At 36.9% G+C, this 27,504-nt stretch overlaps 2 pseudogenes; both read right to left on the bottom strand.

The window, feature by feature from the left end:
• Nucleotides 1-3,981: 3,981 nt before the first annotated feature.
• Nucleotides 3,982-7,682, bottom strand: LOC149144344 (glycosyltransferase family 92 protein At1g27200-like; annotated as a pseudogene).
• Nucleotides 7,683-7,863: 181 nt separating this feature from the next.
• On the bottom strand, nt 7,864-10,779 carry LOC149144343 (uncharacterized; annotated as a pseudogene).
• Between the last annotated feature and the right edge of the window lie 16,725 nt (nt 10,780-27,504).

The raw sequence follows: 27,504 nt of genomic DNA, 5'->3' as shown, positions 1-27,504 counted from the left end.
TTCTTCAACTAAGCCATAGTGTCCTTCATTTGCATGATGTGCTCGCACACACCTTTTACACTGGTGAGCCTTAGGGATGAGAACTTCATGATTAGGGTGCTTTCTAGTGCCTTGTTTGAAGTGACGAATTGATCATCAATGGCTTTCAGCAAGTCCCAGACCTTTTCATGCTGATCAACGGAACCACAAATACCAGTTGAAATTTTAGTCTTAATGAATATCATGCTTAAGCGATTAGATCACTCCCATCGTTCATAATGCGTGATGTCCGTTGCAGTGCTGGTATTAGTGAGTGTTGGTGGTTCATCTTTCCTAATAGCATAGTCTATGTCCATCCACCCCAAACGAAGGAGAACTCTCTCCTTCCAGACCCTATAGTTATCTCCCTTAGGTTCAAGGATATCACAATGAATTTCAGAGAAATTTGCAGATTGTACAACTGCATAAATTAAAGATCACATGCTTATGTTAAATTTGAGACCTAAATAAAATTTCATGCTTTACCAATGTAAATCATGCTTAAAATTGAATCTAATGACAGAAAAATTGTCTATGGACTAAATTTTCAATTCATGCAGATTCAATTATTCTTTATGATAGAATTTATCAGATTATTCACTTAATTCATAATCCTAAAGGGTATATTATGATTATAATTTGATATAAATTATATCTTAGATTTGAACTTTATGATAAAACTATTAATTCATAATTCTTGTGGGTAAGCTATGAATATTTTATCCTAATCAATTATATAAATATAATAAAAATTCCTGTGGGATAAAATTTATTATATTTAGTATAATTAATTACAATTAATGTCTAAATATTCTTTATGTGATCCTAATTAATCATAATATATAATATTATTTAATTAGAGATGCTGTGGCTATTCTCTAATCAATTAAAAATTATATGGATCACTAGACATTAAGTCTTTTATGCATAAAAATTAACTTGATATGAGAATATAAATTGCATAAATAAAACTATAATATTCATGCATAACATTCAACGATGGGTCTCGTATACTCATCCAAAATAGCATGTATTAATTAGAGCAGAAATAATCAATTCATGCAAATTAAATATGAGCATAATTAATAAATTTGCACAACAACCCAGCAGCGAACATACTCAATCCCTAATGTTCAGATTTAAAATTTCATAACTGACACAAACACGTTGTTAATAGTTAATACGTCATAAGCAGTATCAATAAACCTGATTAGCTCAAAGGCAAAGCTTTGCGGTTATGTATGGCAATGTACCAATATAGAATATTCTATTCAAGCGGTGTTTCCAATTGTAAACTAATTGTAACCTTTTTGTTTATGACGAGGAGTTCCATATGCGTATTAGAATTAGACAGCCACATTAGCACAACAGCTTAGGTGCTCCACAACAGCCACAAATAAGTATTGAGGCCTAACACCAGCTTCTAGAGAGTATGTTAATTTTCTCCAGACATTTGAATAACGACACTGACAACTGTAGGATAAAATATATTCCAGTGGCCTTGCAAAAATTACCAAAATTTCCAAATAAATGCCTTAATTCAGAAAATCCTCTAAATATGGCATTGAGCCAAACAAAGCATGTCTATAAACACCAAGGCAGATATAAAAAATGCTCCGATACCAAATTTTAGAAAAATAATTATTCTCTAATAATGCGGAATAAACACTTAAAAGAATCGAAAACTTGAATGCCCTTAGAAATCATACCTCTAGCCATTGATGTTGTTCACACTCCAAAACCAAACTTTCTACTATGCTTGAGGCAGTCCCTTCTTTTGTTTTCTGATGTATTTACGATGATGTTGGCCCGATCAAAATTTTACCGGTAGTCGTAAAAATACAAATGGCGTGAAACTTCAGAACGAGCAATTGCCTGCAGTAAGTACGTGACCACACATTTGAAGCTTATATACAAAATATATTACTCGACCCACACATCTGTGGTGAAAAGGGGTGAATTCCCAAACGTTATACCCGTATGAACAGATTCCTTAATCACAGGCAAATGCGGTGAGCGAGGAACCAGGTAGAATCGTTTCAGAAAAATCACTACACAAAACTCTCATCCATGTGGTACTTCCAAGCTCTACTCACTCTAGCTTGATGGTGTAAAACTGAAGGGGATTGAGTTAGTGAGCTTGGGGACCAAACATAAGTATTTATAGCCAAGCTTCCATCAAGCTTCTGTTGGTTATGTGTCAAGTGTTCCACAAATCATGGTAGAGAACTACAGAGGGAGTAATGGACCACTCCTGGAGCTCCCAACATGAAATTAATTAACTGAAGATAGTTTCTGTAATTTAAGGAAATGACTGCAGTTGATTTCTAGAATTTTTGGAATGGGTGGCAGATGATTTCCTAATCATCGGAGCCGTTAAGGGAGTTGACTTGGCGGTAGTTATGGGAGCTAACAGATAACACTCAACACAACAACTTGCAAATTGCATTCCAATGATTGAAATTTATACAAAAAGGTAATGGGGGATTTTATAGTGACTTTGGCCAATTGTCATTTATTTCTTACCTACATTCACCAATTCTTGCCAACTATTAACTTTTTACTGATTCTCACCGACAATATAGAATGTGTTTTAGAATGTCATGTTTATTTATAACATTTTTTTATTCTCTTGAGATTTTGTTTGATCCATAGTCGTCCTCATGATGAATTACCCATTACAGTGCTTTTGTCATAGGTTAATGCATGAAGATGGGTTACACTTTTTAGCAAGTGCACAAGTTGGGAGGGAGAAAAAAATAGGTAGATTGAGCAATATTTTAGCACTCTGTCGATCTGTTTGAGGGCTTAAAAATAAACCCTCGATTAAGCTCCTATGTAATCCACAGTTACATAGGAGCTCAATTGAGCAACATGCTTGATAGAGCTATATTTGTTTAAATTCCTGCCGAAAACACAACGAGGATTTTATGGTTCAAAGGGTTCAATCGAGCTATAGCTCGATCAAACCCTCGTTTAACCATGTCAAGAGCTCGATCGAGATTTTGTTACACCCTTGATTGAGCTATTTCAAATTTTACCCGAAGCGCTCAAACAAGATTTTTAAGTGCTCGATCAAGTTGTTGAGGGCCTTAAAAATAGTGTTTTAGCTCCCCTTCTGCAGATTTCTCTACAACACCATTTCGTACCCTAGTGGAATTCCAGTAGAATTTGTCCTTCAGTAGCGAAGTTGATCATGTTGGATTCATGAAGGAATCTTCTATCCAATGGTATATGAGTTTGACATTTTTGAATTCTTATGATATTTTTCATCTAATTTATTTTGAGCATAATGCTTGAATTTTTTTTGGACAATTTCAAAGGGGTTGAATAAAAATAAAAAACATAAAATATATAGAATGAAAAAATTTCAAAAAATATGAATATCTTTGTTTACGAGTCCTCCTCAAAAGTGTACTCTTAGTTTTTCAATTTATTTAGATAGTTGAAAAAAATCTTACGCAAACACGTGTCTGCAAAATGAAATTGAAATATTACTTCGCCAACTCCAAAAAAATATAAAAAAAAATATAATTTTGCATAAAAAATTGATATTAAAAAACTTAGTTATATTCATGTAGATCATGCTCATATATATAGTTTTTTAAAATTACACATTTTAGACTAAGTTATGCTACGTAAACACACACATACCTCTTAATATGTGTGGAAATTTGCGAGGACAAGAATTTCATTTAATGGAAAATTGACAGACTATATGACACTAAAAACTTTTGCAAAAAATATCATTAGGACGACAAAATGTTTCTCCACAAAATTTCTTTTTACTCCAAAATTCACAATGCTTATGTGAATTTTGAGGGCTTCAATTCAATAAAAGAGTAAAATTTTAAAATTTCATTGCCACATTTGGCCCGAAAGTGTAATCCATCTTCATGCATTCACCCTCATCATCTAAGCCTGGTTACTGTGGAGGAAATATATTGTTAACTAAAGATACCACTACATGACTAAAATAGGCCCTATAGTTACATAGAAGGATTTGTTGGTGAATTCTCTGAGTGTAGTATCATTGACTTGATAAAACTTGCTCTCCCATACAACAGGATCAATCACCTCATTACTGAGACCTAGAGCACTGTCATGAGGCAAAGCATTCTTCAATTCTTTCCAATCTGCTATAGAAGTCGAGACCCTTCTCCTGAATTTGGCCTTGAATTCACTCCATGCCTTATATTTATAATGATTTATAACAACCTCTAAGGATGCTAGGCAAATAGTCTAGTAATCAGGTTTCAACTCAAACTGATGATGTTTTACATTCAATAACGAAGAAGAGAGTGTATCAAGGAGGACTATGGAATTTTGACACTGCTTCAAAAATTTCTTGCACATATATCCTTGAGTCACCCCTTTGGGAGGATGGATTTTTCAGATAGGAAGGACCAAAGTTCCTAAAATTTATAAACACTTTCCCTATGGCTGGACCACCAGATGCTGAAGAGTTGGAATTGATCATTTGGGTTGTTTTATTCATAAGCAATAGTACAAGGGAATTAGAAGTAGAATTGCGCCATTACTTTAACCATTGAGGAGAAGATACAAATTCATCAATTTCTGTGAACATAACCCAATGCCAGCTATCTCCAGCTTGCAAAGCACAGTGTGCAACCTTCATGTGTCTTAGCCCAAAGCCATGGATGTTGCCACATGTTATAGTTGTTTTTTTCCATATATTATATTATTTCTTACAAATTTTCATCGTTGTTGTTTTCATATATGATGAATTTTTTCACTCCCAAGTGCAAGTGATAAACAATCCATTCCTTGAGAAATTTCGCTCCATTGAATACCATGGTGTAGATGCATAGATGCATCTTTCTCGATTCTTTTTGTAACATGGGAAATATATCATTAGGATAGTAATAGGCTAACGAAGAAAGATGAAAATGAATTTTCTTATGAATTGTTGTGAGAGTGACTTTGGCACCAACAAGTGCAGGTCTAAGGCATTTCTTCGATTGCTTGTATCTATTTCATATTTATATGGAACCCGGGCCCTTAGAGGGGAATCGCATGTGACGACGGTTCCCCCATAAATATTATCTCAATGAACATTTGAGGTCTGGGAGCGGCCCTAAAAAGTCTCTCCCTTAGGGATATGGTATGGATATACAAACTAGATATGATTTTAATTCAAGAAATGATGATGTCCAGGGATAACACGTGGGAGGTACTATTGTCCATTTGTCCTCACTGGCATGTTTGTGCAACTAGTGTGGATGGACATTCTAGTGGTTCGGGAATAATTATTTGGAATCCTCAGATTTTTGAAATGTAGGCATTTGCTTCATGTGCAAGTATTATTCTTATGAACATTTGGTGAGAACTAGTCAAAGGTTTCATATAATTAATTTCTATGCTCCATATATTGGATGTAGACTCTTCTGGGATAAAGTGGCCAGATCTAACATTTTAAGGTTGAGTTCATTGATGGTTGCAGGTGATCTCAATTTCTCTGTGGGTAAGGAATAAGTATGGGGATCTAAAGCAAAGATAGATTATTTATCTACATATTTTAAGGAAATGCTGGAGGAAAAGGTGTTGGTTGATATAATGTCGACTCCCTTTGTACCGACATGGAGAAATAATCACATAGATTCTAAAGGGATTTCTAAGAGGTTGGATATATTACTTATAAGCATGTCTATGTATAATATTTATGCGGGTCTTAGATATTGTACTATTATGGTATACATTTAAGATCATATGCCTATTATGCTTACTTGGGAAGGAGAGATAAGGAGGAGAAATTATCCTTTTAAGTTCAATTTGAAATGGATGCAATCACAGGATTTTGGGAAACTGGTTAATGATTTGTGGACTTAGGAGGATTTTCCTACACAAAAAACAAGATGTCTTCTATTTGTCAGAAACTCAAATCTTTGAAAGTCGAAACGAGGTGTTGGATTAAGGAGAAGAAGGAGGCTGAGACTAAAGACATCATAGAGATTGAGGTCATCCTTCAATACTAAAACGATCATGTGGATCCTCTTTTCTTTTCTGATGACTATAGAGCCCGGGTTATAGATTTAGAATGTAGGAGGAATGACATTCTCAAATCACATGAAGAGGATATTAGGATGAAGGGTAGGGCTACCTGGAACAAAGTTAGGGACAAGAATTCAAGATTCTTCCATGCACACTTTAATAGTCGAAAAATGGTAAATTCTATTTGGAATATTAAAGATGGTTATGGAAAAACACATAATAATCAAGAGGAAATCGAGCAGGCGATTGTAAAACATTTTAAAGGTCAATTCTTGGCATAGCCACATCCAATTATGTCACAATTGCAATATATTACATTGCTTCCTGAATTTTTTTTGTGGAGGCAAATGAATATATGGGGTTACCGATTACTCGTAAAGAGTTAATAAATGTTATGAAGGTTTGTGCTAGAGAGAAAAGTCTGGGTCTAGATGGTTGGGGAGTGGAGTTATTCCTTCATTTCAAGGAGCTGGTGATTCTGAATTGATTGGGGGTTACAGAAGAAGCGAGGATAGATGGGTATGTATATGGAGCTATTAATTCCACTTTCATAGCGATGATTCCAAGAAGGAGATACCTAAAACATTTTCAGATTATAGGTCTATATCCCTCTGTAATTTGGTCTACAAGGTGATTTCAAAAGTGATTTCTTGTAGGATCAAGCCGATATTGTCTAAATTCATTATGGAGGAATAATTTGGGTTTTTGTAATGGAGAAAGATATAGGATGCTATTGGGATTTATCAAGAAATGATTCACTCCATAAAAACCCGGAAATAGAAAGCTTGCCTTCTCAAGGTTGATCTCATCAAGGCATACGATTGTATTGATTGGGAGTTTCTTACACTTGTTTTGAGCAAAATTGGTATGTCCATTCGGAATACCAATTGGATTATGGGGTGTATCAAATCCACCAACTTTGCAGTTATAATCAATGGATTTCCAACTATGTTCTTTCAGGCATTTAGAGGTTTACAACAGGGATGTGCCCTTTCACCACTTCTCTTTTTGCTTGTTATAGATTGTATGAGTAGGAAAATGAGAAGTGCTCGGGAGGAAGGACATATCTATGGAGTTAGGATTTCCAAACAGATTTCCATTACACGTCTAATGTTTTTGATGATCTATTGTTCGGAGGTCAATCATCTATCAAGGAATGGGAATTCATTTTAAGGATTATTATATCATTCGGACAGGTCTCTGGGTGATGTATGAATGAGGGGAAAACATTACTAATTGGGGTGGATGGAGAGGAATATAGGAGCAAGGAGATTTTATAGTTGTTTGGTGTTAATTATATTTGCATTAATGAGGGTTTTCTTATATAGGTTTTATTCTGAAGCCTACAGGATACTATAATTTGGACTGGGAATGGTTGATTGGTAGATTTCAGAATAAACTTGGGAGTTGGAGACATAGATGGCTTTTGATGGGAGGAAGAATAGTTATGCTGAAATTTGTTTTACAAAACCTGTCAGCTATCTGGATGCATCTATTCCTTTTTTTGAGGGAGATCATTTAAAGAATTGATGCTATTATGGGATGATTCTTGTGGGAGGGGACACATAATAAAAGGAAATTCCTTCTGCTCAGCTAGACAGAGGTAGCTTGGCCTATTGAATACGGTGGTTGGAGTATTATAGATACCTCATCGTATAATCGGGCTTTGATCATCAAAAACATGTGGAGAGAGGTTTATGGTAAGGGACGTTGGGCTCTTGTTATAAAAGTTAAATATATGTACGGACTGGATTTTTCTACTTGGATAGGTAAAGGAGTGAGCAAAAAATCTAACACTTCTTATATCTGGATAAGTATGTTACATAATATTAATTAGCTGTCAGGATTCATTAGATGGAAGGCCTGTGATGGTTCAAGGATTCATATCAGTCTAAATGTTATTAAAGCGATGATTTGGAATCACAACCTATTGGAACAATTGCTTAACATCATTCATAGGAAAGGAGTCTTTTTATTGAGACTGATTTATCAGATAGGGGGTCAGAGCATTGATAAAAAAGGATGGATCAGGGCCATAGATCTTGGACTATACGACAATATTGCAGAAGAATGGGAGAGGTATATTACAATTATTAAAAGCGGAGGGATAAATTTAGAAGATCAGGGGAAAAAGGATCAAATGGTGTGGGGAGGAAGCCTTAAGAAGGGTATGTTGAGGGCCAAAGACATTTATTTTCTCTTACCTAGAGCAGAGAAGAAATATGTTAGTCATGTATGGACACATAACATCTGGAAAGGAAATATCCCATGTAAAATAAGAAGCTTATGCTGGTTTGCTATCAATGATAGAATATGACTTGGAATAATCTTCAAAAACATGGTTTTGATGGCCCAGGAATCTATGTGATATGGATGAAGAGTCTGGAATGTTCGGTACATCTTTTGTTATCCTGTTGTCATGCGAGGAAGGTTTAGGAATGGTGCAGGGGGTTACTAAAGTTAAAAGGTGTGGTATTACAATAATGTAAGGTTCATAAATATGCCCTATTAGATCATGTGGACCATATGGAAAAGTAGAAAAACCCTTATATTCGATCATAACCCGGTGAAGGTCAAGGAAGACATCATCAAGGAAATCACACTTCAATAATATGGGATCATTAAGGAAGAACAAAAGAATTTAGATGTACAAATATAAATATGTGTGGAAAATATTTCCAGTCAGGTTCTTTAATGGGGAAAGTAAAAGGAGACTATGTGTGTGGGGTAGTTATAGTGATAGATACCAGAAGGTATTTCCACTTTTGGTTTGAGAGAGGACATGGATCAAACGATAAGGTGGAGATTGTAGCTTTATGGGGAGTATTAATTGCAGGTAAGTGGCTTAGAATCGATAAGATTAAGGTATTTAGAGATGTGAAAGGAATCATTGATTGGGTCAAAGACTATACCAATTTTTGTCCACAGATTTTAAACAATTGGATGAGTATAATTAGAACTTTGGTAAGCACCTGTTAGTGTATACAATTTCAACACATTTATCGAGAGAAAAACTAGATGCTGGATATGTTATCCAAGAGAGGGATTGCTATGGATTCAGGTAAGTTCTACTTTAATGAATTTGCACAGGGAGAGTTGATAAATGTTGGAAGCATCAATTTTTTATAGGAGGTAGAACTCGGATTTTGATTTCAATATAGGATTTTTTGTAAGGGATTTTTTTGCTTGATGAACTTAGTGTTATCTAGATGGGTCTTATTTTTTGAAAAAATGAAAGTTGATGACAATTTTTGAACATAAATACAAAAAGTTGGAATAGGAATAGGATAAATAAGATCAGAATTAGTAAGTAATGAACAGTTGCAAACGAAATGTACAATCAAAATATGTACTATCCTTTTTATAATGAAAAGAGTAGTGTTTTTTTCACTGCAAAATAAAAAAGACACCATAACAACAGTCTCCACAGTATTTTTCAACAAGTATTGAAGATTTCAGGGCTTAGCATTGTTGTATGACCTTTTATTTATTCCCTTGGAAAACAAAATCTAATCATTGGCATATTCATCACTCTGAACACTGCTCTCATAAACCAGAAAATTCCACTTAATGGGACGACAAGATACAATCTTCACCAAGAGTGGAAAAAATGGATACAAGAGGTTCCCACGGTCAGAGATGGTGAACACAATTGTTCCATCCCCACCTTCTTTCAACCAAAAATCAACCCAATTGGGATCTCCTAGTGGGAATCCAATTGCCAAATGTCCCCTTAAATAATGTATTCCATTCATTGGTGCACTAAATTGGTCCGTGAAAACACAATGAAACATTGAATTAGGATGGAATATATAAGTAGAATTTACAGATGTGAGTGGCAATGGCATATGAATCAACAACACCACCTTGTCCTCGTGAAGCATAACAACATCTTGTATATACAAATTCTTGTTAATATTATTAATGTTTCTGAGACTGGTCCTCCCTATAATTCCTCCCTTGTGCCTAGCCAGTGCCAGGTTGTGTTGGTTGCCATGCAGTAAATATTGAGATGCTCTCAGAATTCCATTTTTGGATGGGGTACCTGAAAATTCCCTTGAAAACCCTCAAAATAATAAAAATATAAGACTATAAATTAATTTTCTCTAAGAGAACTAGGTGATTTTAAAGATTTATAACCTTGGTCAAAGAAAAATGAGATCCTACAAAATATCTTTTAAAAATAAAATATGTAGAAGGAAATATTCACCTTTGTAGACCTCATAAATTGTCAAGCCCAAAATTATAACATAGAGGAGAAAAGTGAAAAAATTCATGTACCGAGGCATCTTAAGATTGAAATTTGAATTGATCCTCCTAATTTCCTTGTGAATAATATCTTCACAAAATCATTATTTCATGGAAGATGCTTTTTTCAATGGTTTCACACTTTTATTTTAAGCACGACCATAACAGTGGGAGACAATTGAGTGTTTCATTGATGACAACATGTATGATTATGTTGATAGGTGTCTTATTGTGAGATTCTTCTTTGAGACACTATACAGATTCATCGTCCATTAATGTAGAGATTCGATGACATCATCTAAGGATTTTGTGCTCCAAGTCTAAGTCATTATGTCTTACAAAGTCACATCCAAGTCATTTTCATCATGGAGCATATTTCACAGTACCAAAGGATATGATCAAGCAACTTTTAGATTGAAAGACATTGATGTCTATGAGGGCACTGACCAAGGGAATTCACCTACGATCACCAGCTCGAAGCCTCCCACCGTCATATGCCATGTGGGCGAGAATGAATGTGAGGCGATACAAAAGTAGTGGAATATTATCATCGAAGATGATTGAATTCCTCTTCCTATTAATAATTTTAAGGACATGTGGCTTATGGAGCTGATATTGAAGAAAATGAAACTAAAGGAACCGTTCGACCAACTCCTACACAAGGCTAGGGTCTTCTTGTGGTGCTTTCTGGTAGAGGCATGATCGATATTTCCTAAATTGGTTATGGAAAAACTATGGTCTTTATCCTGCATTTAATTATGGCTTCTTTGTAGGAGGAGGTATCTATGTTGATAATTCCTAATAAAGGACCCTTCAGATTGGTGATTTTTTCGTGCCTCGATCTTTCGAGGTGGATTTTTGAGGTTGTGGAGGATTTTGGGAGCGTGTTGCAGGATTGAGGGTATACATATTTGCGACTGATGCTCTACATCAGTGGAATTGATATGAAATCTCAATTTGAAATTGTCAAGAAAGGTGTGCACATTGTGATAGAGACATTGGGTCGGTTGATGTATATGTTGGTATGGAAATTTAGTTTCACTCTAAAATATTTTGTGAATCTTTGCTATATAACATGGAAATTTAATGTACAAAAAAGTTAAGTGTTAAACTTGAATCATTGAAAATCTAGTGTGGAAAAAATTGTAGGTAGTGAGCTATCTAGTAATTGGCGGGTCAATCTCTGGCTGCAAATTTGGCTAAAAGAATGGAAAGGTTCCCTACATCTGATAAAAACTCACAAAGTGATTGACTTCTTTATTGATGAATCCGAGATTTCGTGTGCAAATGTGAAGTGGATTGTTCATTCTGCAAGTTTGAAAAATAGTTATCCTGCTACACCTAATCCATTTTGTTCACCTTTGAGAAATAAGATTTTCTCTAGTAATCTTCCTTCCTTTGACAATGGATTTGTCTTTGGAGTGAAGAGATAGAAGGGTTCAAATATGAAAAGGGGATAAGAACCATGGTGGCAAACCATTTTCCTCTTTTAATTAAATAAAATGCTTACAATGCAAGAATTTTATTTTATGTTTCCATTTTCCTAGACAACATGAAGTTTCAACACTTTCTATTGTTATACATAGCACGATCCATCTAGTGGTTGGATAATTGAAACTATTGATTGATATTGAAAAAATTACATTGCACAAACCTTCTAAAGTGTAATTTTCATTTGTATTGATCCTATGGCCTCAAGAATCTTGTAAATAATACTACTTATTTTATTCAGTATGTTTTTTTCACTACTTTAAGTGGAATTGACAAGAGATGCAAGGCTCTAGGTTTGTTTTTCTATCTATCAAAATTAGAAACTGTTGACATAAAAGTTTAGAGAAATTCCAGAGAAAGAGATTAGAGTTGGTTTTAGATGGATCTCTATGATGAAAATAAAATGAATTATTTTCCATGGGTGGATGTACTTTGACAATATTCGTGAAAATAACATCTTATCCATAAGATTTCATGGTAGTTTTGTTTCCTAGTAACTTATGAGAGTAGTTATGCTTACCAAAAAAACCAGACGAGACTAGTCATTTCCGAGAGTATCTATATTGCATATTGTTTCTTAGAAGAAAGTTCCTTGAGGGGAACAGAAAACATAACATACTAGCATTGTAAAAAAAATTGAGTCATTTTTAATAAGGGGTCATATTGAGAGTAGCTCATTTTTGTCACCTATATGGTTTGGAATATACGTTTGAAGGTGAAGTTTGCTTCTCTCCCGAGAAAAAATTGCGCCACGTTTACATGACAATGTATATATTTTTTGTCCCTATATGTATTTTTTCTTGTTCTATTCATTGGTACATGTTGGTCACTATAATTGCTTATTTAATTAAATAATCAAGTGCTACATAAATTGTCAACCTAGGGAAGTCTGTTTATTTCAAAGGCAATCACACACTGTATATGTTCAATCTCAAAAGCAATCCAAAGTTGTAGTAAAAGTTACACTAATCACACCTTGCTTTGAACAGACTGAAGCTCTACTTTGAATTACAGTAAAAACAATCTTTCTATTGCAGAATTCAAGATTTAAAGGAAAACAATTATCAGAAGAATCCTGGATTATATTAAGAAACAACAACCTAGGAAAAAGGAACCTTTCAGCAATCTGCAAAAGAAAAGACTAACTATGCTGTAACAGAGAACATGACCCTATTCCCCAAAGTAGGAATCTTCAGCACCTGTCTTTGACTATCACACTTTCATAAACTCATTCGGCAAACAGAATTACCAATCAAATTGAACAACAATTACCTAGGAATGAATTGTATGAAAACGATGCAACAATCAGTTGAAACAGAGTTTCAGCAACAGATAGCAGAGTTCTAACAAGGCATGAATAAAAACAATAATTAACACACTACAGAAACTAATGGGTGAATCTTGTGAGGAAGGTGGGCCCTCTCCTTCTCACAAGATTCCCCATAAATGAACAGGAACTAAGAAGAAGTGCTCAAAGTGATCTTTTATTCATCTGTCAAATGTAACATGTTACAATAAAAATAAACACGCTCTTTCTCTATAATTCCCTTCTAGCTAAGCCTTCCGTATTCTGTCGTCCCCCTCTAATGTTGATTTCTCCTCTATTTAAAGAGGAGAAATCCTCTTAATACAATGATTACATGTGTACATACAAATCCTATTCTTAGTCTGATCTAATCTTCTATGTTGGAATAGGATATTCCGATCTTCCATAGCAAAATGTTGTTACAGTGGTTGTAATGGTGTTGGCTTTGAGGTACAGCTATTGCAGCCAGTGTAACAACTCCTTTAATTATCCTTTCTTGTTATTGTTGTATATGAAATACTATTTCAGCATCGTAAATCACAGATTGTTTCAGCATCACAAATCACAGGTTGTTTCAGCATCACAGATCACGGATTGTTTCAGCATCGGGATTTGCGTACTGTTTACTGTTTCAGCAATGTGGTCTTCAAGCAGCAACGATATATTAACTGCAGTCTTCAAACTATTTTAGCAACTATATATTTCTGATTAGTGGCTAAGTATGAAAGTAATGTAAATTTACATGTAAAACAAGTTAAACATATAGCAAAGAGAAGAAATGTTATATACCTTTGGAAAAATAGATTAAGGTGATAATGTAGGCTTAAATATGAGTGGGAAAAGGATGTAATGATAGAAAAAAGTATGAGCAAAAACGTACATTATAGGGTCCTAACATCCCCCCCAACTGAAAAGGTTGCATGTCCTTAGGCAACTTCACTCTGAATCAGAATCTGAATACTGACTCTTGGCATGCAAATTACTTAGGCAGTAGCTGTAGAAAGTACTATCTGTTGGAGCTTTGAATCCTTGAACATGTTGTAGTCTTTTCCAGGCTGCTGCTTCAACTTTCTTGGGCAACCTATGGTGAGCCTGATACTTTTCTGCTGGCATCCACAGAATGGGAAAATGGAACTGATAACCTATCCAATTTACAACACATTTCTGAACACATTTGATGTAACTAGGTACTCGGGAGATTGCTGTCTCAAGATTGGTAGGACTAAAGGGATTATGCTGTTGCCTTTCCTCAGAAGATTGTTGCCAAACCATGTTATTTTCTTTTAGGGTATCAGTCTCTTTGGATTTAATAAATCATTGACAATCCTGAAGTACTGTTACCTGTAGTCGCCGCATATGTCGAATCATCCCTGGTTTTTTCAAAAATTGATAATATTCTTCAACAAAGGTGGCAGCGTTCTGTGGTTCTGACCGTATCCAAAGGAGACGGTTATCTTCATTATGCTTGGCAGCTAGAAAAGCACTCTGCCACGTAATCTGGTTGGCAAGAAAGGAGGCGAATGCCTGAATCTGGATATCACCAACAAGAGGATTAAGATTAAGCTGTCTGTTCTCAGGAATGGCTTCATTATGAAGATATAACTCACATAGTAGATGCTGATCACTGGTAGAGGCTTCTGCAAAAGTTTGAACAAAATCTGCTGGTTTGATCACTGCATAGGGTCTTCCATCTTTGATTGCTTTCATCTGAAAGAATGCAAGTCGTTTTGTAAGGAAAAGAGAGTAATTTAGAGATGGTTTCCTAGCAGCCAACAACTTTTGTGCCAAATCAAACATCAGGAGAAATTTGCTTTTTAACTCCTTATTCTACTTCTTATGGGCACGAGATTCTTGGAGTGTTTGCTCCAAAGCTTCCCAGTTTGAATATATGTGGTTCAACCAAAGTAATTTGTACTCCTGCAAGATTTTGTGTTGTGTAATAGCAAACTCCTTCTTCCATTTGTTCATTATTACCTACTCATTCCATGGTTGAGTTTGTGTTCCAACATTGCGAGTGGTAAGCTGAGGTAGAGTTTGAGTAGAGGTACTAATAAAAATAGGAGCTTCAGATTGGACAATTGTATCAAGAGGAAGAGTTTGAACATCTTTACTAATAAGAATAGGAGCTTCAGATTTAACAGTTGCTCTAGGCCAGGGTTCCTATAGATTAGCTTCGCTTGTTGGAATTTTTGAAGGTAGTACTGGTTCTTGTGTAACAGTAGGGCATTCCTTTTCTTTAACTGCAAAAGACGTAGGTGTAGGGGAAGCTCCAAGCATTGGGATTTGAACCACTTTGTAGCCTGCTTGATCATAAATATCCCCACATTGGCTGCACATATACTCTCTATACTGATAATCTTTTGTGTTTTTCTCTACAATGGTTGTTGCACGAGCTAAGGTATACAAATCAAGTTCCCTGTCATAGGCTTCTTTTGCCATTACTAGCTCTTGCTTGTAAGCTTCTAGTTTTGATCTTAGAAACTCATTCTCTTGTAAGAGAGAAGCCATTGTTGGTTCTGGTTGTTGATCTGTCATAGGTGTATCAAGAGGGGTGACTGGTTTTTGTGTAATAGTCACAACCTCAGTAGCTGGTTCTTGTGGAGCAGCTACAAAATCAACATCTGATTCTACTTGACGTAAATAAAATAATGTTTCCGCACCTTAGGCATCTGATTCTTGTATTTCCAAAACAAAATCAGCAGCTGGTTCTTGTGTTTCAGCTGTAGCTGGTTCTTGTGTAACAGCTATAGCTGGTTCTTGTGTAACAACTACTGAATGAGTAGCTGGTTCTTGTGTGACAGCTACTGAATGAGTAGCTAGTTCTTGTGGAGCAGCTACTGAATGTAAGGAAAATGATGTCACAACACCTTGGGCATCTGGTTCTTGTGTTTCAGTGCCCGTGGGTGGAACAGGTAAACATTCGGGGTTTTGGGAGGGTGGAGGTGTATGGGTTTTAGCAGGATGGGTTAGGGATTTAGGGTAGTGGTAGTAGTTTCTGCTATGGTTGAAGTCCTAATTCTTCTTATAAGTAAAAAGGAAGAAAAATTATCAATTTTCTCATTTCTTTTTCGAGTAGATTTTTCCTCAGTAGTGGAATGGGGAGGGCTATCAGAAGTGGTTGTTGCTTTGATTGAACCCCTCGTTCACTTTCTAGATAGAAAAGCAATAGTAGTTTTCTTCTTTCTTTTGTGAGTGGATGTTTCCTCAGTGATGGAGCAGGGAGGGTTATCTTGAGAATCATCACTAAGGATATCAATAGTAGGAATAGATGATTCTGGTAAATTGTGAGGTGGACTTGGTATGGTAGGAGGGTCAATTGGACCAATTGGATCTGTAGGCGGGTTAATAGGTATTTTCGGAGGGTTAGGAAGGTTTTGTGGTTGCTCTTCATGAGGTTTTTCAGCGTGTTCAGCAGCTTCCTGAGGGTTTATGGGTGGATTGTTTAGGGGAGGGTTTTGTTGGGAAAAACCCTTTTGGATGAGTAATTGAACAAGACGGTGATGAGTGAGGGAAAGGAGGGGGTTTTTAACCTGTCTACAATAATGCGACATATTTCTAAGACATCCGAGCATATAGTAAGGAATATTCACCAGTCTAGCATGTTGTAAATGAGATAACAAGACAAAGTCGTACTGGTAAACTACCTGGTATCGGCCTTCATAGGTAAGGTAGTGCTTGACAAACTCTGCAACTTTCGGCCAAGGAGGCGGCAACGAGCTAAGTCAAACACCCCAGGCTTTAGTCTCAACTTATTCTCCTGACAAGAGAAAATCCTGCTGGGCATTAAGAATAATGTGTTTACGTCTGACCTAGCGAATTCCTGTGACGGGAAGACCTGAAATCTGTGTTATATCATCCTCTGTGATTGAAATCTAAACCCCTTGAACAATAGAAAGATCTTCTTGAAGATTTTGAGCAAATTGAAGAACCTGTTGTTGATCAAATCCCTGGAGCCTCTGAAAATAACCTAGCCAGCCCGCCTGCTAAAAGATTTGGTAGACTTTTGGATACAATTCTGGCAGGGTTGTCGTGGCGGGTTCATATCGTATAACAGGACCACCCATAGCTATTTAGTTCAATAAAATGCACAGTCACAGAGCTGAGTAACCGCACTCGAATAGAGTAATTTTTGCGGATGAGGACATGTAAATGATGGTGAAAAGGCGAGATAATGGGTAAAAATGAGTGACAGTAGTCAATTCGTGTGAAATGATGGCATAAAGTTTTGATACTCCCCCCAACTACGACTGAAAAAAAATGACTTTAAGTGTATGGGGATCATGGTAATAATGAATCAACATCTTCTCATTAACTACAGTTTAATTATATTTACATATAAATTTTACATACCTCACCTTTACCTTTAATTCGTACTTCGAAAAAAGTGTAGTGCCTGTTTATAATAGATTTGCAATAATCATGGAAGAACTTCGGAATTATGAGAGAAATTGTACCAAGGTTTTGTTTAATCATGGGAGAAGGCAGTGAAAGGAAAGAATATAGCATGAAAAATAGGAGAAGTGAGAGCGAAAGAACTGAAGAAGATGTTTGTATGACAGGAAATGCTGAATAGTCATGTCTTAGCAACGAAAAAAAATGGGCAATGCTGAAAAAGTGGTGTTTCAGCAACAGGAAAAGAATGGAAAAATGTTGCTAGAGAGTGATGTTTCAACAATGGAAAATATTACTAAAGAAATGGTGTTTCAGCAACGGAAAATATGGGGAAAATGTTGCTACAAAGTGGTGTTTCAGCAATGGGAAAATGGGGAGAAATGTTGTTGAAGGGTGATATTTCAATAATGGAAAATATTGCTGAAGAAATGGTGTTTCAGCAATGGAAAAGATGGGGAAAATGTTGTTGCAAAGTGGTGTTTCAGCAATGGGAAAATGGGGACAGGGAATGGAAAGGAAAAAGAAATGAGAGGGAATGAATGATGGGGATGTTGAAGATGAATGGATTGAAGAGAGAGGGAGAAATGCTTCACAAGATGAAGCTTGGATCTACTTGTAGTAAGATTTTCCTTTCTTGGTAGGGATTTTTTGGATTGTCCTTTCTTGGTAGGGATTTTCTGGATCGAGAATCTGCAAAAGAATCAATTGTAACATGCCATCCCTTGGCAGGGATTATTAGTAAAAGAAATTTTAATCTAATACTAAAAATAAAATTCAGAAAAATTAAATGCAATGAGGGGCAGGAGGCTCCTCTAAAAAGAGATAATGTGAATCTGCCACGCATGTGGCCTTAAAATCTTCTTTGGAAATGGGGCGCTGGTACAGACGGAGCCGATGACCATTTACTAATAACGGTGTTTTAGAGTCATCAATTGTTAGGAGCCTTACTATTCCATTGGGGAAAACAGTATCCACTTCGTAAGGTCCTAGCCATCTTGTACGTAGTTTCCCTTGAAATTCTTTAAACCAAGAATCATATAATAAAGCCCAATTACCTTTTTGGAATTGCTTGTGCTTGATGATTTTATCATGCCATTTTGTTCTTTGTTGTTGAATCATAGTTGTATGATGAATGGCATCTAATCTTTTTTCATCCAATTCATTAAGTTGTTGCAACCTGGCTGTCTGTGCATCATTCAAATCAAGGTTAACAGCTAAAGAAGTCCTTAAGGTTTTGATTTCAAATTCCACAGGAAAAATAACACTTTTAACATAAACTAATTCATAGAGAGAGAATCCTGTAGTGTTTCTCCAGGTAGTTCTATAAGCCCATAATGCTTCAGGGAGCCTTTGAGACCAATCCTTTCGGTTTTCCTTCACTGTTTTTGTTAGAATGGCTTATATTACTTTGTTTGTTCTTTCTGTTATCACTCAGGTTGTTCCCCAAAAGATCTAAGAAAAGGGAATACGGCCGAGGTAACCACTAACCGGTCTTTTAGCTGCAGATTCTAGCCAATCGGCAACCAGAGAGGGCTCTCTCCTTGTGATTTAGCTTTTTTTATATATGTTAGCCTAATTATGAAGCACAAGGATTTGTTTTAGTTTTGGATGGTGACATTCAGTAGAACAGGGCTGCAAAGTATGAGAAGTTCAAACCATTGGGTTAATGGAGTCAATGAAAATAAACTTCTGGGTATGGTTTCTTTGGCAAAAGGAGGAACTACAGAGCAAGATAATTAACCATGGAACAATTTTCGAGCTGGAATAGGATGTAATGGAGTCAGGGAATGAAAGGCAATTAAGGATCTTTCATTATGCTAACAGAGGGAAAATGAATAACTATTACCAAGGAGCAGTTAAGAATTCCTTAATTATATTTAGAGTGTGAGAAACAGGGAGACAGGAGAAATCAAGAATTCCTGCCTATGGTAGTCCTGAAGAAAACATTAAAATTGACAGGAATTGAACAGAGAGTACAGCAAAGTAAATTCTGGGCTATTCTTTTTTCCTTCAATTTAGAACATGATACTTAGATGATATATAAAACACATAAAAAGTAGAACAAGAGTTAAAAAGACTTATTAATCCATGAGATAATCCAAGAATTCTGCAACATGGGCTTCTGCCATTAATTCCATAACTAGAGAGTTCATCAGCCAAGCATTCTAGCAATCTTTATTCAGAAGAGTTCTCAAAATTTATAGCGGAAGTCCAGAATGATATTCACCAACCCCTAATACTTGGATTGGGGAGGTATTTGTAGAAAAAGAGTTACAAAATATCTCATAGAGAAAATATCAAGCAATAACTTTATCCATCTACTTCTTCAAAGGCAGTAAATGACATTGAAAACAGAGCGCAATGAATGTAGGAGTAACTTCCACTGTACTGGCTGCCTTAAGTGGTCTGCTATATTTGAATTTTTAACTCAACAAGTCAGCTGGTAGCTGTCTCTTTATTCCACGTTCCTGCATTGCTGTCCCGGCCCTTTCATCTGTGCCTAATTCCGCTTTAATGTGTTTTGGTGTGAATTCCTTCCTTTGTTGTTTTTATTTTTATGATAGGTGGCACATGCATTGAATTTGATTCAATCCAGATGATCAAAAAGGGAACTAAACTACATTGGTAAAATCTCTAGCATGCTCTGCCACCATTGGTCTGTTGGCAACTGGTGTCTTTGTAGTTTTATCAATATTTCATCAGCTTCAGTATACCTGTAGAAATTGGGCTTGACTTCAAAAATATGTGTTATTTCATGCTCAATATAGAACAGGTTTTCTAATTTGTCATATAAGCTTTGTCCAGAGGGAGGTACTATGTCTTCTGAAGTGCTCGATGATGCTGTGATCTGATTGGAAACATATGTATTCACCCTGTGATCATATTGTTCATGTGTCAACAACCTCTAATTGCTAGTTAACAAACTGGGTAGACCCTTTTGCTGCAAGATTGTAAACTTTTCTGTACAAGCATTTATTTCTATCTGCATTTCTTGACACTTTCTCTCCAGATTTTGTATAAAATTCTTCATAGTTAGCACCTTCTTAACTGTCAAAATGGTACCTATTCTGTCCTCGATATCCAAAGCTGCTAGTTGTTCTATGGTATGAGTATTCAAAAAATGAATTAATCTATTGGCCTATTCGGGCATGTTTCTCAATAATGCTCTGGCCTTTTGAATCTCCACTTGGGCTATTTCTATCAATTCAATTTTCTCATGGATAGTCTGTATTGATCTCCATTGATCAGTGATGGACTGGCCAATATTAGCCCACAAAATTGTTTTGATCTCTGATAGAGATTTATGAAGAGTAAGATCTTTCTCCAAGGATTTTACCTTATTTTCCAAGGCCTTTACCTCTCTTGTTTTTTCAGCCACAATTATTTTTGATTTATCATAGCTTACCTCTAACTTGGCCAGTTTTTCTTTGGCTTCCTTTAGCTCTGCCATTTGGAGTTCTAATTCTTTTATTTCCTTCATCATCTTTTCCATGCTCATGCTGGTATCTGGTACTGTTGTTGTTGCTGTTGCTGAAGTATCTGTGACTGATGTACCTGTTGTCGATGCTGGGGCAGTGGGAGGGACTACTGTTGTTGCTGTAGGAGGAGCAGTTGTAGCTATTAGGGCTGTTTGAGATGGCTGAGGGGCCAAATCTCCCTGTTTCTCCTGCAATGATTTCTCCAAAGCCTGCTCTGTTTCACTTAGCCTTTGATTCATTTTTAATAACAACTCCATTATGTCTTCTTCTTCTTTTTCTTTCACTGTCTCTGTGGTCTGCGGATGCATAGTAACTGGCAGTTTTAACTGCTTCTTGAGGGCAACTATGTCATCCTCCTTTTTCTTTATTGGTGCTTTTATTGCCTTAGGATCCTTGGGATTATGTCCCAGCTCAATGATGATTTCTTCCAAGGGCTCTATACTGTTGTCCTTGGCCAGAGAGGATGCATTTTCCAACTCTAATTAGCCAGATGTGTTGTTTAATGAGTTTTGCAATTGCTGAGCTTATATGGCTTTGTCTGCCAAAGTGGAATAGACCATTTCACCGGTTTGTTTGTGCAGCTCAACCTGGTCCAAAGGGTGAATGTCTTTGGCAAGAGCCTGCAGATTTGTTCTAATATAATCGGCAGCTGATTGTGGTTGCTGCACTGTGGGCTTGAAGTGACTCAAGATCAATTTCCCTTCCTTGATATCATATACAGAAATCAATCTCTGTTGTTTGGCAGGAGTCATTTTGAGGAACTGATCATAAATTTGCATTCTTATTGGCTCATTTTGTGCTTTGATGTCCATGAATGGCCTATTAATATCAGAAATTTGTTTGCTTTGTGGCCGTGCTGATGAAATTTCCATACTAGGCTGTTTTCCCAACTGTTGTCCATGAGAACTGGTATGTGATTCTATCCCTGGGGAAATTAGTGGGCTGGCTGCCCTTTCACTTCTCAGACTTTCAGTGATCTCCTCTATAACTTCCTCTTTAGGTAGAGGATCCACTCTCTGTTTCTTTTCTTCTGGCTGTTCTGTTGGCCCACTTATTGGTGTGGCTTCTTCTTGGTCCCTTTTTCTGCCCTTCTCCTCATTGAGAGGAGTCTGCAATGCTGGTATCTCTGGTGCATTCGTCTGGGCAGGAGGAATTTTCCCTTGGCCTTGCTGTTGTGATGATGTTGGCTCATTTGTCATTTCTTGTTGCTCTGAGTGCAGCACTTCTTTGCCTTTGGATGTCCCTGCAGGTGGAGTATTTTCTTCGGCAGGTTGTTGTGAAGTTGTAGCAGATGATGTGCCCGCTCCAATGTGTTGAGGCAATTTGAAAGAGACCTGTCCAAAAGAGTCCAGGTCAAGAGTTTTTTCAAGGTCTTTCATTGCCTGCTCCATTTTCTCTTCCTCAGTAATCTGTTCTACCAATGTGCCCTCTACCCATTCATGTTGATTAGCATATTGTTCTATATCAGGGATTCTACAACGTTCATATCCTGATAGCCTATATTTTGTCTTTATATCATGGATAAATCCTTTTGGGTCATAGGGTACCCACCAAAAACTCCTTTTTAGTTTGAGCTGCTCACCTAATATCTTTTCAGCATCTTTCCACCCTTCCTTTTTGTTAATAATGAGGGGGCCTAGTTGGTTTCTTAGCTTCAGCTGAGCCTTTTTCTTGGCATCATAAAAATGAGTCAAATCTGAGCTAATAAATTGCCTAAAGTATTCAAGGGAAAACAATCTCATAGGTACATACTTTGGCAGCTTGTAGGGGCACAATTCACAGCCATAAATCTCGATCTCTGTGTGATTTTCGTAAAAGTACCAGTCACCTATTTTATAGTTTTTGTACAGCTGCAAGATTTTCTGCATTTCAGCTGAGAGTCTGGGAGGGGGACTTCTCATCAGCAGAGATGAGACTGGATATATGAATAGATCAATGAACTCACAATAAGTATAAGGAGAATTATGGACTATATGGAAGACTGGGGTCCAAAATATGACAGATCTCCTTTCTCCTTTTACATCCAATTTCTTGACAGGGAACTGAAAACTATTTGTTTGATAGTATAAGAACAAATGATATATATATATGTTGTATACTTAAAAACTCCTTCTCTGTTTAGGCTCATGAATTTTTCATGGATTTTGTTGCTAATGAAGGTAGCAAAGTCAAACTTGATGGCAGGAGGGTGTCCAGGAATAAATATGGACATCAGAGCTAGAATAGTTTCATCAACATACTTGTTCTAAAACCCAGGACATAGGATATCATGTCAATAACAGTTCTCCCAACTTCATTGAAATAGACCTGGTGAAAAGGAGGTGAGTCTCTGGGCTGGGAGTCTGGTCTCATGAATAACTTGGCAATTCGGCCTATTTCTATAGAGGATTGTTTGGAGCCTTGGTCCAGCAAATGTTTCATGGACAGAGGAGCCAGAGGCTGATTAGGCTTGAAATGCAACATCTCATTGATTGAGTCAGGAGTGATATAGAATAGGACAGTGCCATTTGGGGACATGAATGCTCTTTGAGTAGGCTCATAGTTAGCACAACACAAGCGGATTATGTCCAGAAATACATTAACTGATGGAAGATAATATATGGGCAGGTTGGAGTCCCATATTCCATAGAGATCAGTCTTGTTTAGGTAGCTGTTTCTAATTTCACAAAATGTTTGTAGATGGTTTTTGATACCCATTAAGTCTTGTATTTGGAAGTCCCTATCAACTAAGGGCAACCATTCCAACTCCTTGTGTGGTGCATTCAAGGGGGCAACATTGAGGGCCACTAGAGCCTCCATTTTTCAATCTTTGGTGATTTTTGAATTTGAAATTTTGAGTTTTCACAGCAAGAGTAGGTAAAATATCAATCTCTAGGGCTTTATGCAGGATTTACAGGCCGAAATGAGCTTGAACTTCAGCTAAATGGATGAGTTTGCTGAGGGAGACAAATTCTGAGGAATTTCTCGGGAAAAAATGGGCAGAACAGCGGTTGAAATGCAGAGGATCGGGGGCAGCACTGTGTTTTTAGTTATCGAAGTCTGGCTTTCTATGAAAAAATGGATAAAATAGGTTGCTTTGTGGAAATAATGTAAAAAACAGGGGTAGTTATGGTATATTTCTCAAGAACTGGAGACTGGATTTGCACAATTTTTGGTTTCACGGATTTAACTAAGAGAAAAAACCGGAAATACATAGGTTTTGGAAGCAATTGAGTAAATACCTGCTTCAATGGGCGCTCTGTGCAAAATGCAAGTGGTGGGCCGAGCTTGAAGACTGGTTTGCAGGCTAGAGTTAGCTGGGTGGCGGACTGTGCAATGCAACAGGTATTTCGGTTGAAAATCACATGAACGCGTCGCATAGAACAAACTAACAAAAATGGACAAAAACGCCCTTTTCACGCCAATTTGACAAAAAGTTTGGTTTTGGCGTGCTTTGGTTGGGTGACATCAGCATGACGTAATGATTTTGTCGTATAGCGGGGGTACGGAGGCCGACTTGGTAGTGACGTGGCGAACACGGCAGATGATACGGAGGCGGGGTGGCGGATGACGTGTCTGATGACGTGAGAGTGACAAGAGGGTGATGTTGGCGGAGAGGGGGCATAGGCGGTAAGCGGTTTGGCCCCCGCACCGCTTTTGGGCCATAGTGGTATTGGAGGGGGGGCCAACGATCATGCCTGGCGCCTGCTGCGTGTCTCCTGTACGGCAGAAATACCGCCCATCCCCCAGACGCTATCATTCGGCATATACAGGCTTGCGATATGCATGTGGGCCGTCCGATCTGGGGGATCAGATTCGACGGCTGGTGGCATAATAAACAGGCGGAGGAGTAATATATGGGACCCGCCATGTTATTTCATTGTTTTGTAAGGTTTTTGCGGAGAATTACAGTATATTTCAACTTTGGGTTTTGTGAGTTGGTTATTTAATCTACCAAACGTTAATTAAATCCCATTGTTATATGTGCGTGGGGAGGGTTGTCAACAAGGTTTCGGGTAAACCTTGGACTCCCAAAATATTGACATATGGCTTTAATAAGCCCGGGGAGGGATATTATAAAGTTTGGGGTTGTTTTCTGTATTTTATGTATAATAGGGGCGGGGAATATTATATAGAAGCTATAGAATAAGTTAATGTGTCAATATGGTTTTATGAATGGGGAACCCTAAGTTTATAAGGTAAAAACTTAGGTTTTTAGGGAAATGAAAGGGAAATGGAGGATCTTTTTACACAAGAAACGTGGCTTGATGTTCTAAGTATAAAACAGAGTTTTACTTAGTATTCGTCATAAAATGAAATGAACTAGGATCATTGAGCAGATCTCACTGTCCTTGAAGGGATGTTAGTAAGTGTTCTTGGGGAAATGAGAGGGGAAGTTAGTCATTCTTCAACTATTTTGCAGTCACCTTGCTATGGTATTTGTGATATCCATGAGATAGATCATATTCAACAAGACAAAACTGATCACAAACCTGCTTCTGCAACACAAAAACTGCCTACCCAGCTTATTAATCCTATCATTTTTTCTTCTTTTTCCAGAGTGCATTTGAACTAGCAAACCCTTTTTCTCTTGTTTTCTTTTAGCTGTCCTCCTATCTAAGTCTACCCTTATCTCTTCCAGGGGCTCAGATTTAGCTGTTGAGCACCCTTGCTTCTCTACCTAACTATTGATCTACCAAGCTTAAACTGTTTGAACAGATCTTATTCTCTAGTTCTAAAACAAGAAATTTAAACATGGACTGGCCAAGATTGAGTTGTTTGGCCATCCATCAAGTGTGACAGAAGTCACTGATTGCATATTTTTAAACTTCTTTGCAAAAAATAGGACAGTAGTGGCATTTTGACTAGCACACTTTCCTGGTCTTTTCTTCGGGGTTCATTTACTTTCTTTCTTAACCAATTCATTCTTTTTGCCCTTTTATTTTTCTTTTAGGGCATACCCTCTTTACATTTTTTAAATTGTTTGGTTTTTTGAAAATATGGAATCTTTGCATCATGGAAAGGATGATCATATTTGGCATTTCCACAGTCAATCATGAAACATGACACCTATTGGTATAGGAACGTAACAGTGGCTCCACTTTGGGATGGCTTTTCCAGGTGAAAAGCCAAGAACAGCAGGTCAGATGGCCTTATATTCAACTTTGGCTGCAATCTAAAATTTCATTTTCTGAAGACAAACAAGTATGTATCTCTGTAATATATATGCTTTTCCCATAAGCTGGTTTGAACAATTACAACTCTGTATCTGTCACTTTGTCTAAGTATTTGGAATCATTTTTATATCTTCCAAGTTTTCTTCTTCACTTCTTCTAGTAAACTCAAAATGGAATACAAAAAGGTGGCACAGATCCTTGCTTTTCCTCAAAATTTGCTGCATCTTACTCCCTACCTTATTGCTGTAATAAACTGCAGAAAATAGACACTGTTATGTACAAAATACAGTCCTAATATGTTGACAAAGAGGATCAGAATAATGCTTGAGCATCCGCCCATTGACTAGCCCATCCTCTGCTTTTGTACCACCCAAACTTCTCAAAAAGTAAGTGTTGTTTCCTTGTACAACCTGAAGAACAAGGGGTCCTTTCCATAGGAAATCAAATTTACCATGTTTTCCTTTCTCTTCCCTTCTGGAATACCATTTCAACACTTTGTCTCCTATGAAAAAATCCTCTGCCTTTGTCCTTTTGTCAAAAATCTTCTTCAGTTTCTCTTGTAGGATCTGAGATCTGTGATACACTTCTTCTCTGGTCTACTGTAAATGAATTGTTTGATTGATTCTTCTCTGAATATCATTGGGTTCTGCATGTATTTCTTGCAGCAATTTTATCACATGGATTCCCAAGGATGAAGGGAATACAACCTCGATGCCATAAACCAACTCATAGGGGCTTGTCCCAATAGATCTCTTTGTGGTCAACCTGTCTACCCACAGTGCATTAATAAGCTTTTTGTGCCAATTCTTCTTATTTTCCTCCAATACTTTCTTTATGATGTTGATCAAGCTCTTATTGGATGATTCAGCTATACCATTACCTTGAGGGTAATAGGCTATGGAGTGGCCTAAGGTAATGTGGTACTTGTGACAAAAATTGATCATTCTTTTGGATTTAAAGGCAGCAGCATTGTCTGTTATAATCTTCTCCGGACAGCCAAATCTAGATAGGATATTGGTTTCTAGGAATTGCATGATGATTGAGTCATTGGCTTGTCTACAAGGGATGGCCTCTATCCATTTGGTGAAGTAATTTGTGGCAGTTAAAATCCACTTATGTTGGCCAGAAGAGGAAGGGTGAATTTCTCCAATGAAATCTAAACCCCATTGTTGAAATGGTCTCTCAGTGGAAATGGGTTTTAGGGGTAAAGGTAACAGTTTTCTCTTGCCTTCAAAGATTTGACATTTATGGCAGGAAATTACAAATTTCTTTACATCAGCAAATAGGGAGGGCCAATAAAAACCAGCTCTTAGGATTTTATCAGCTGTTGACTTCCAATATAAATGTCCACCACAGTCCCCTGCATGAAATTCTTTCAGCACTTTGTCAGTTTCATCCTTTG

Source organism: Pinus tabuliformis, chromosome X, assembly GCF_031772625.1.
Source record: "Pinus tabuliformis cultivar Carrire ecotype Pingquan chromosome X, CPIR1, whole genome shotgun sequence".
Lineage (NCBI taxonomy): Eukaryota > Viridiplantae > Streptophyta > Pinopsida > Pinales > Pinaceae > Pinus > Pinus tabuliformis.
Note: the sequence above shows the minus strand (reverse complement) of the source record. Positions and strands in the feature narration are given on the sequence as shown.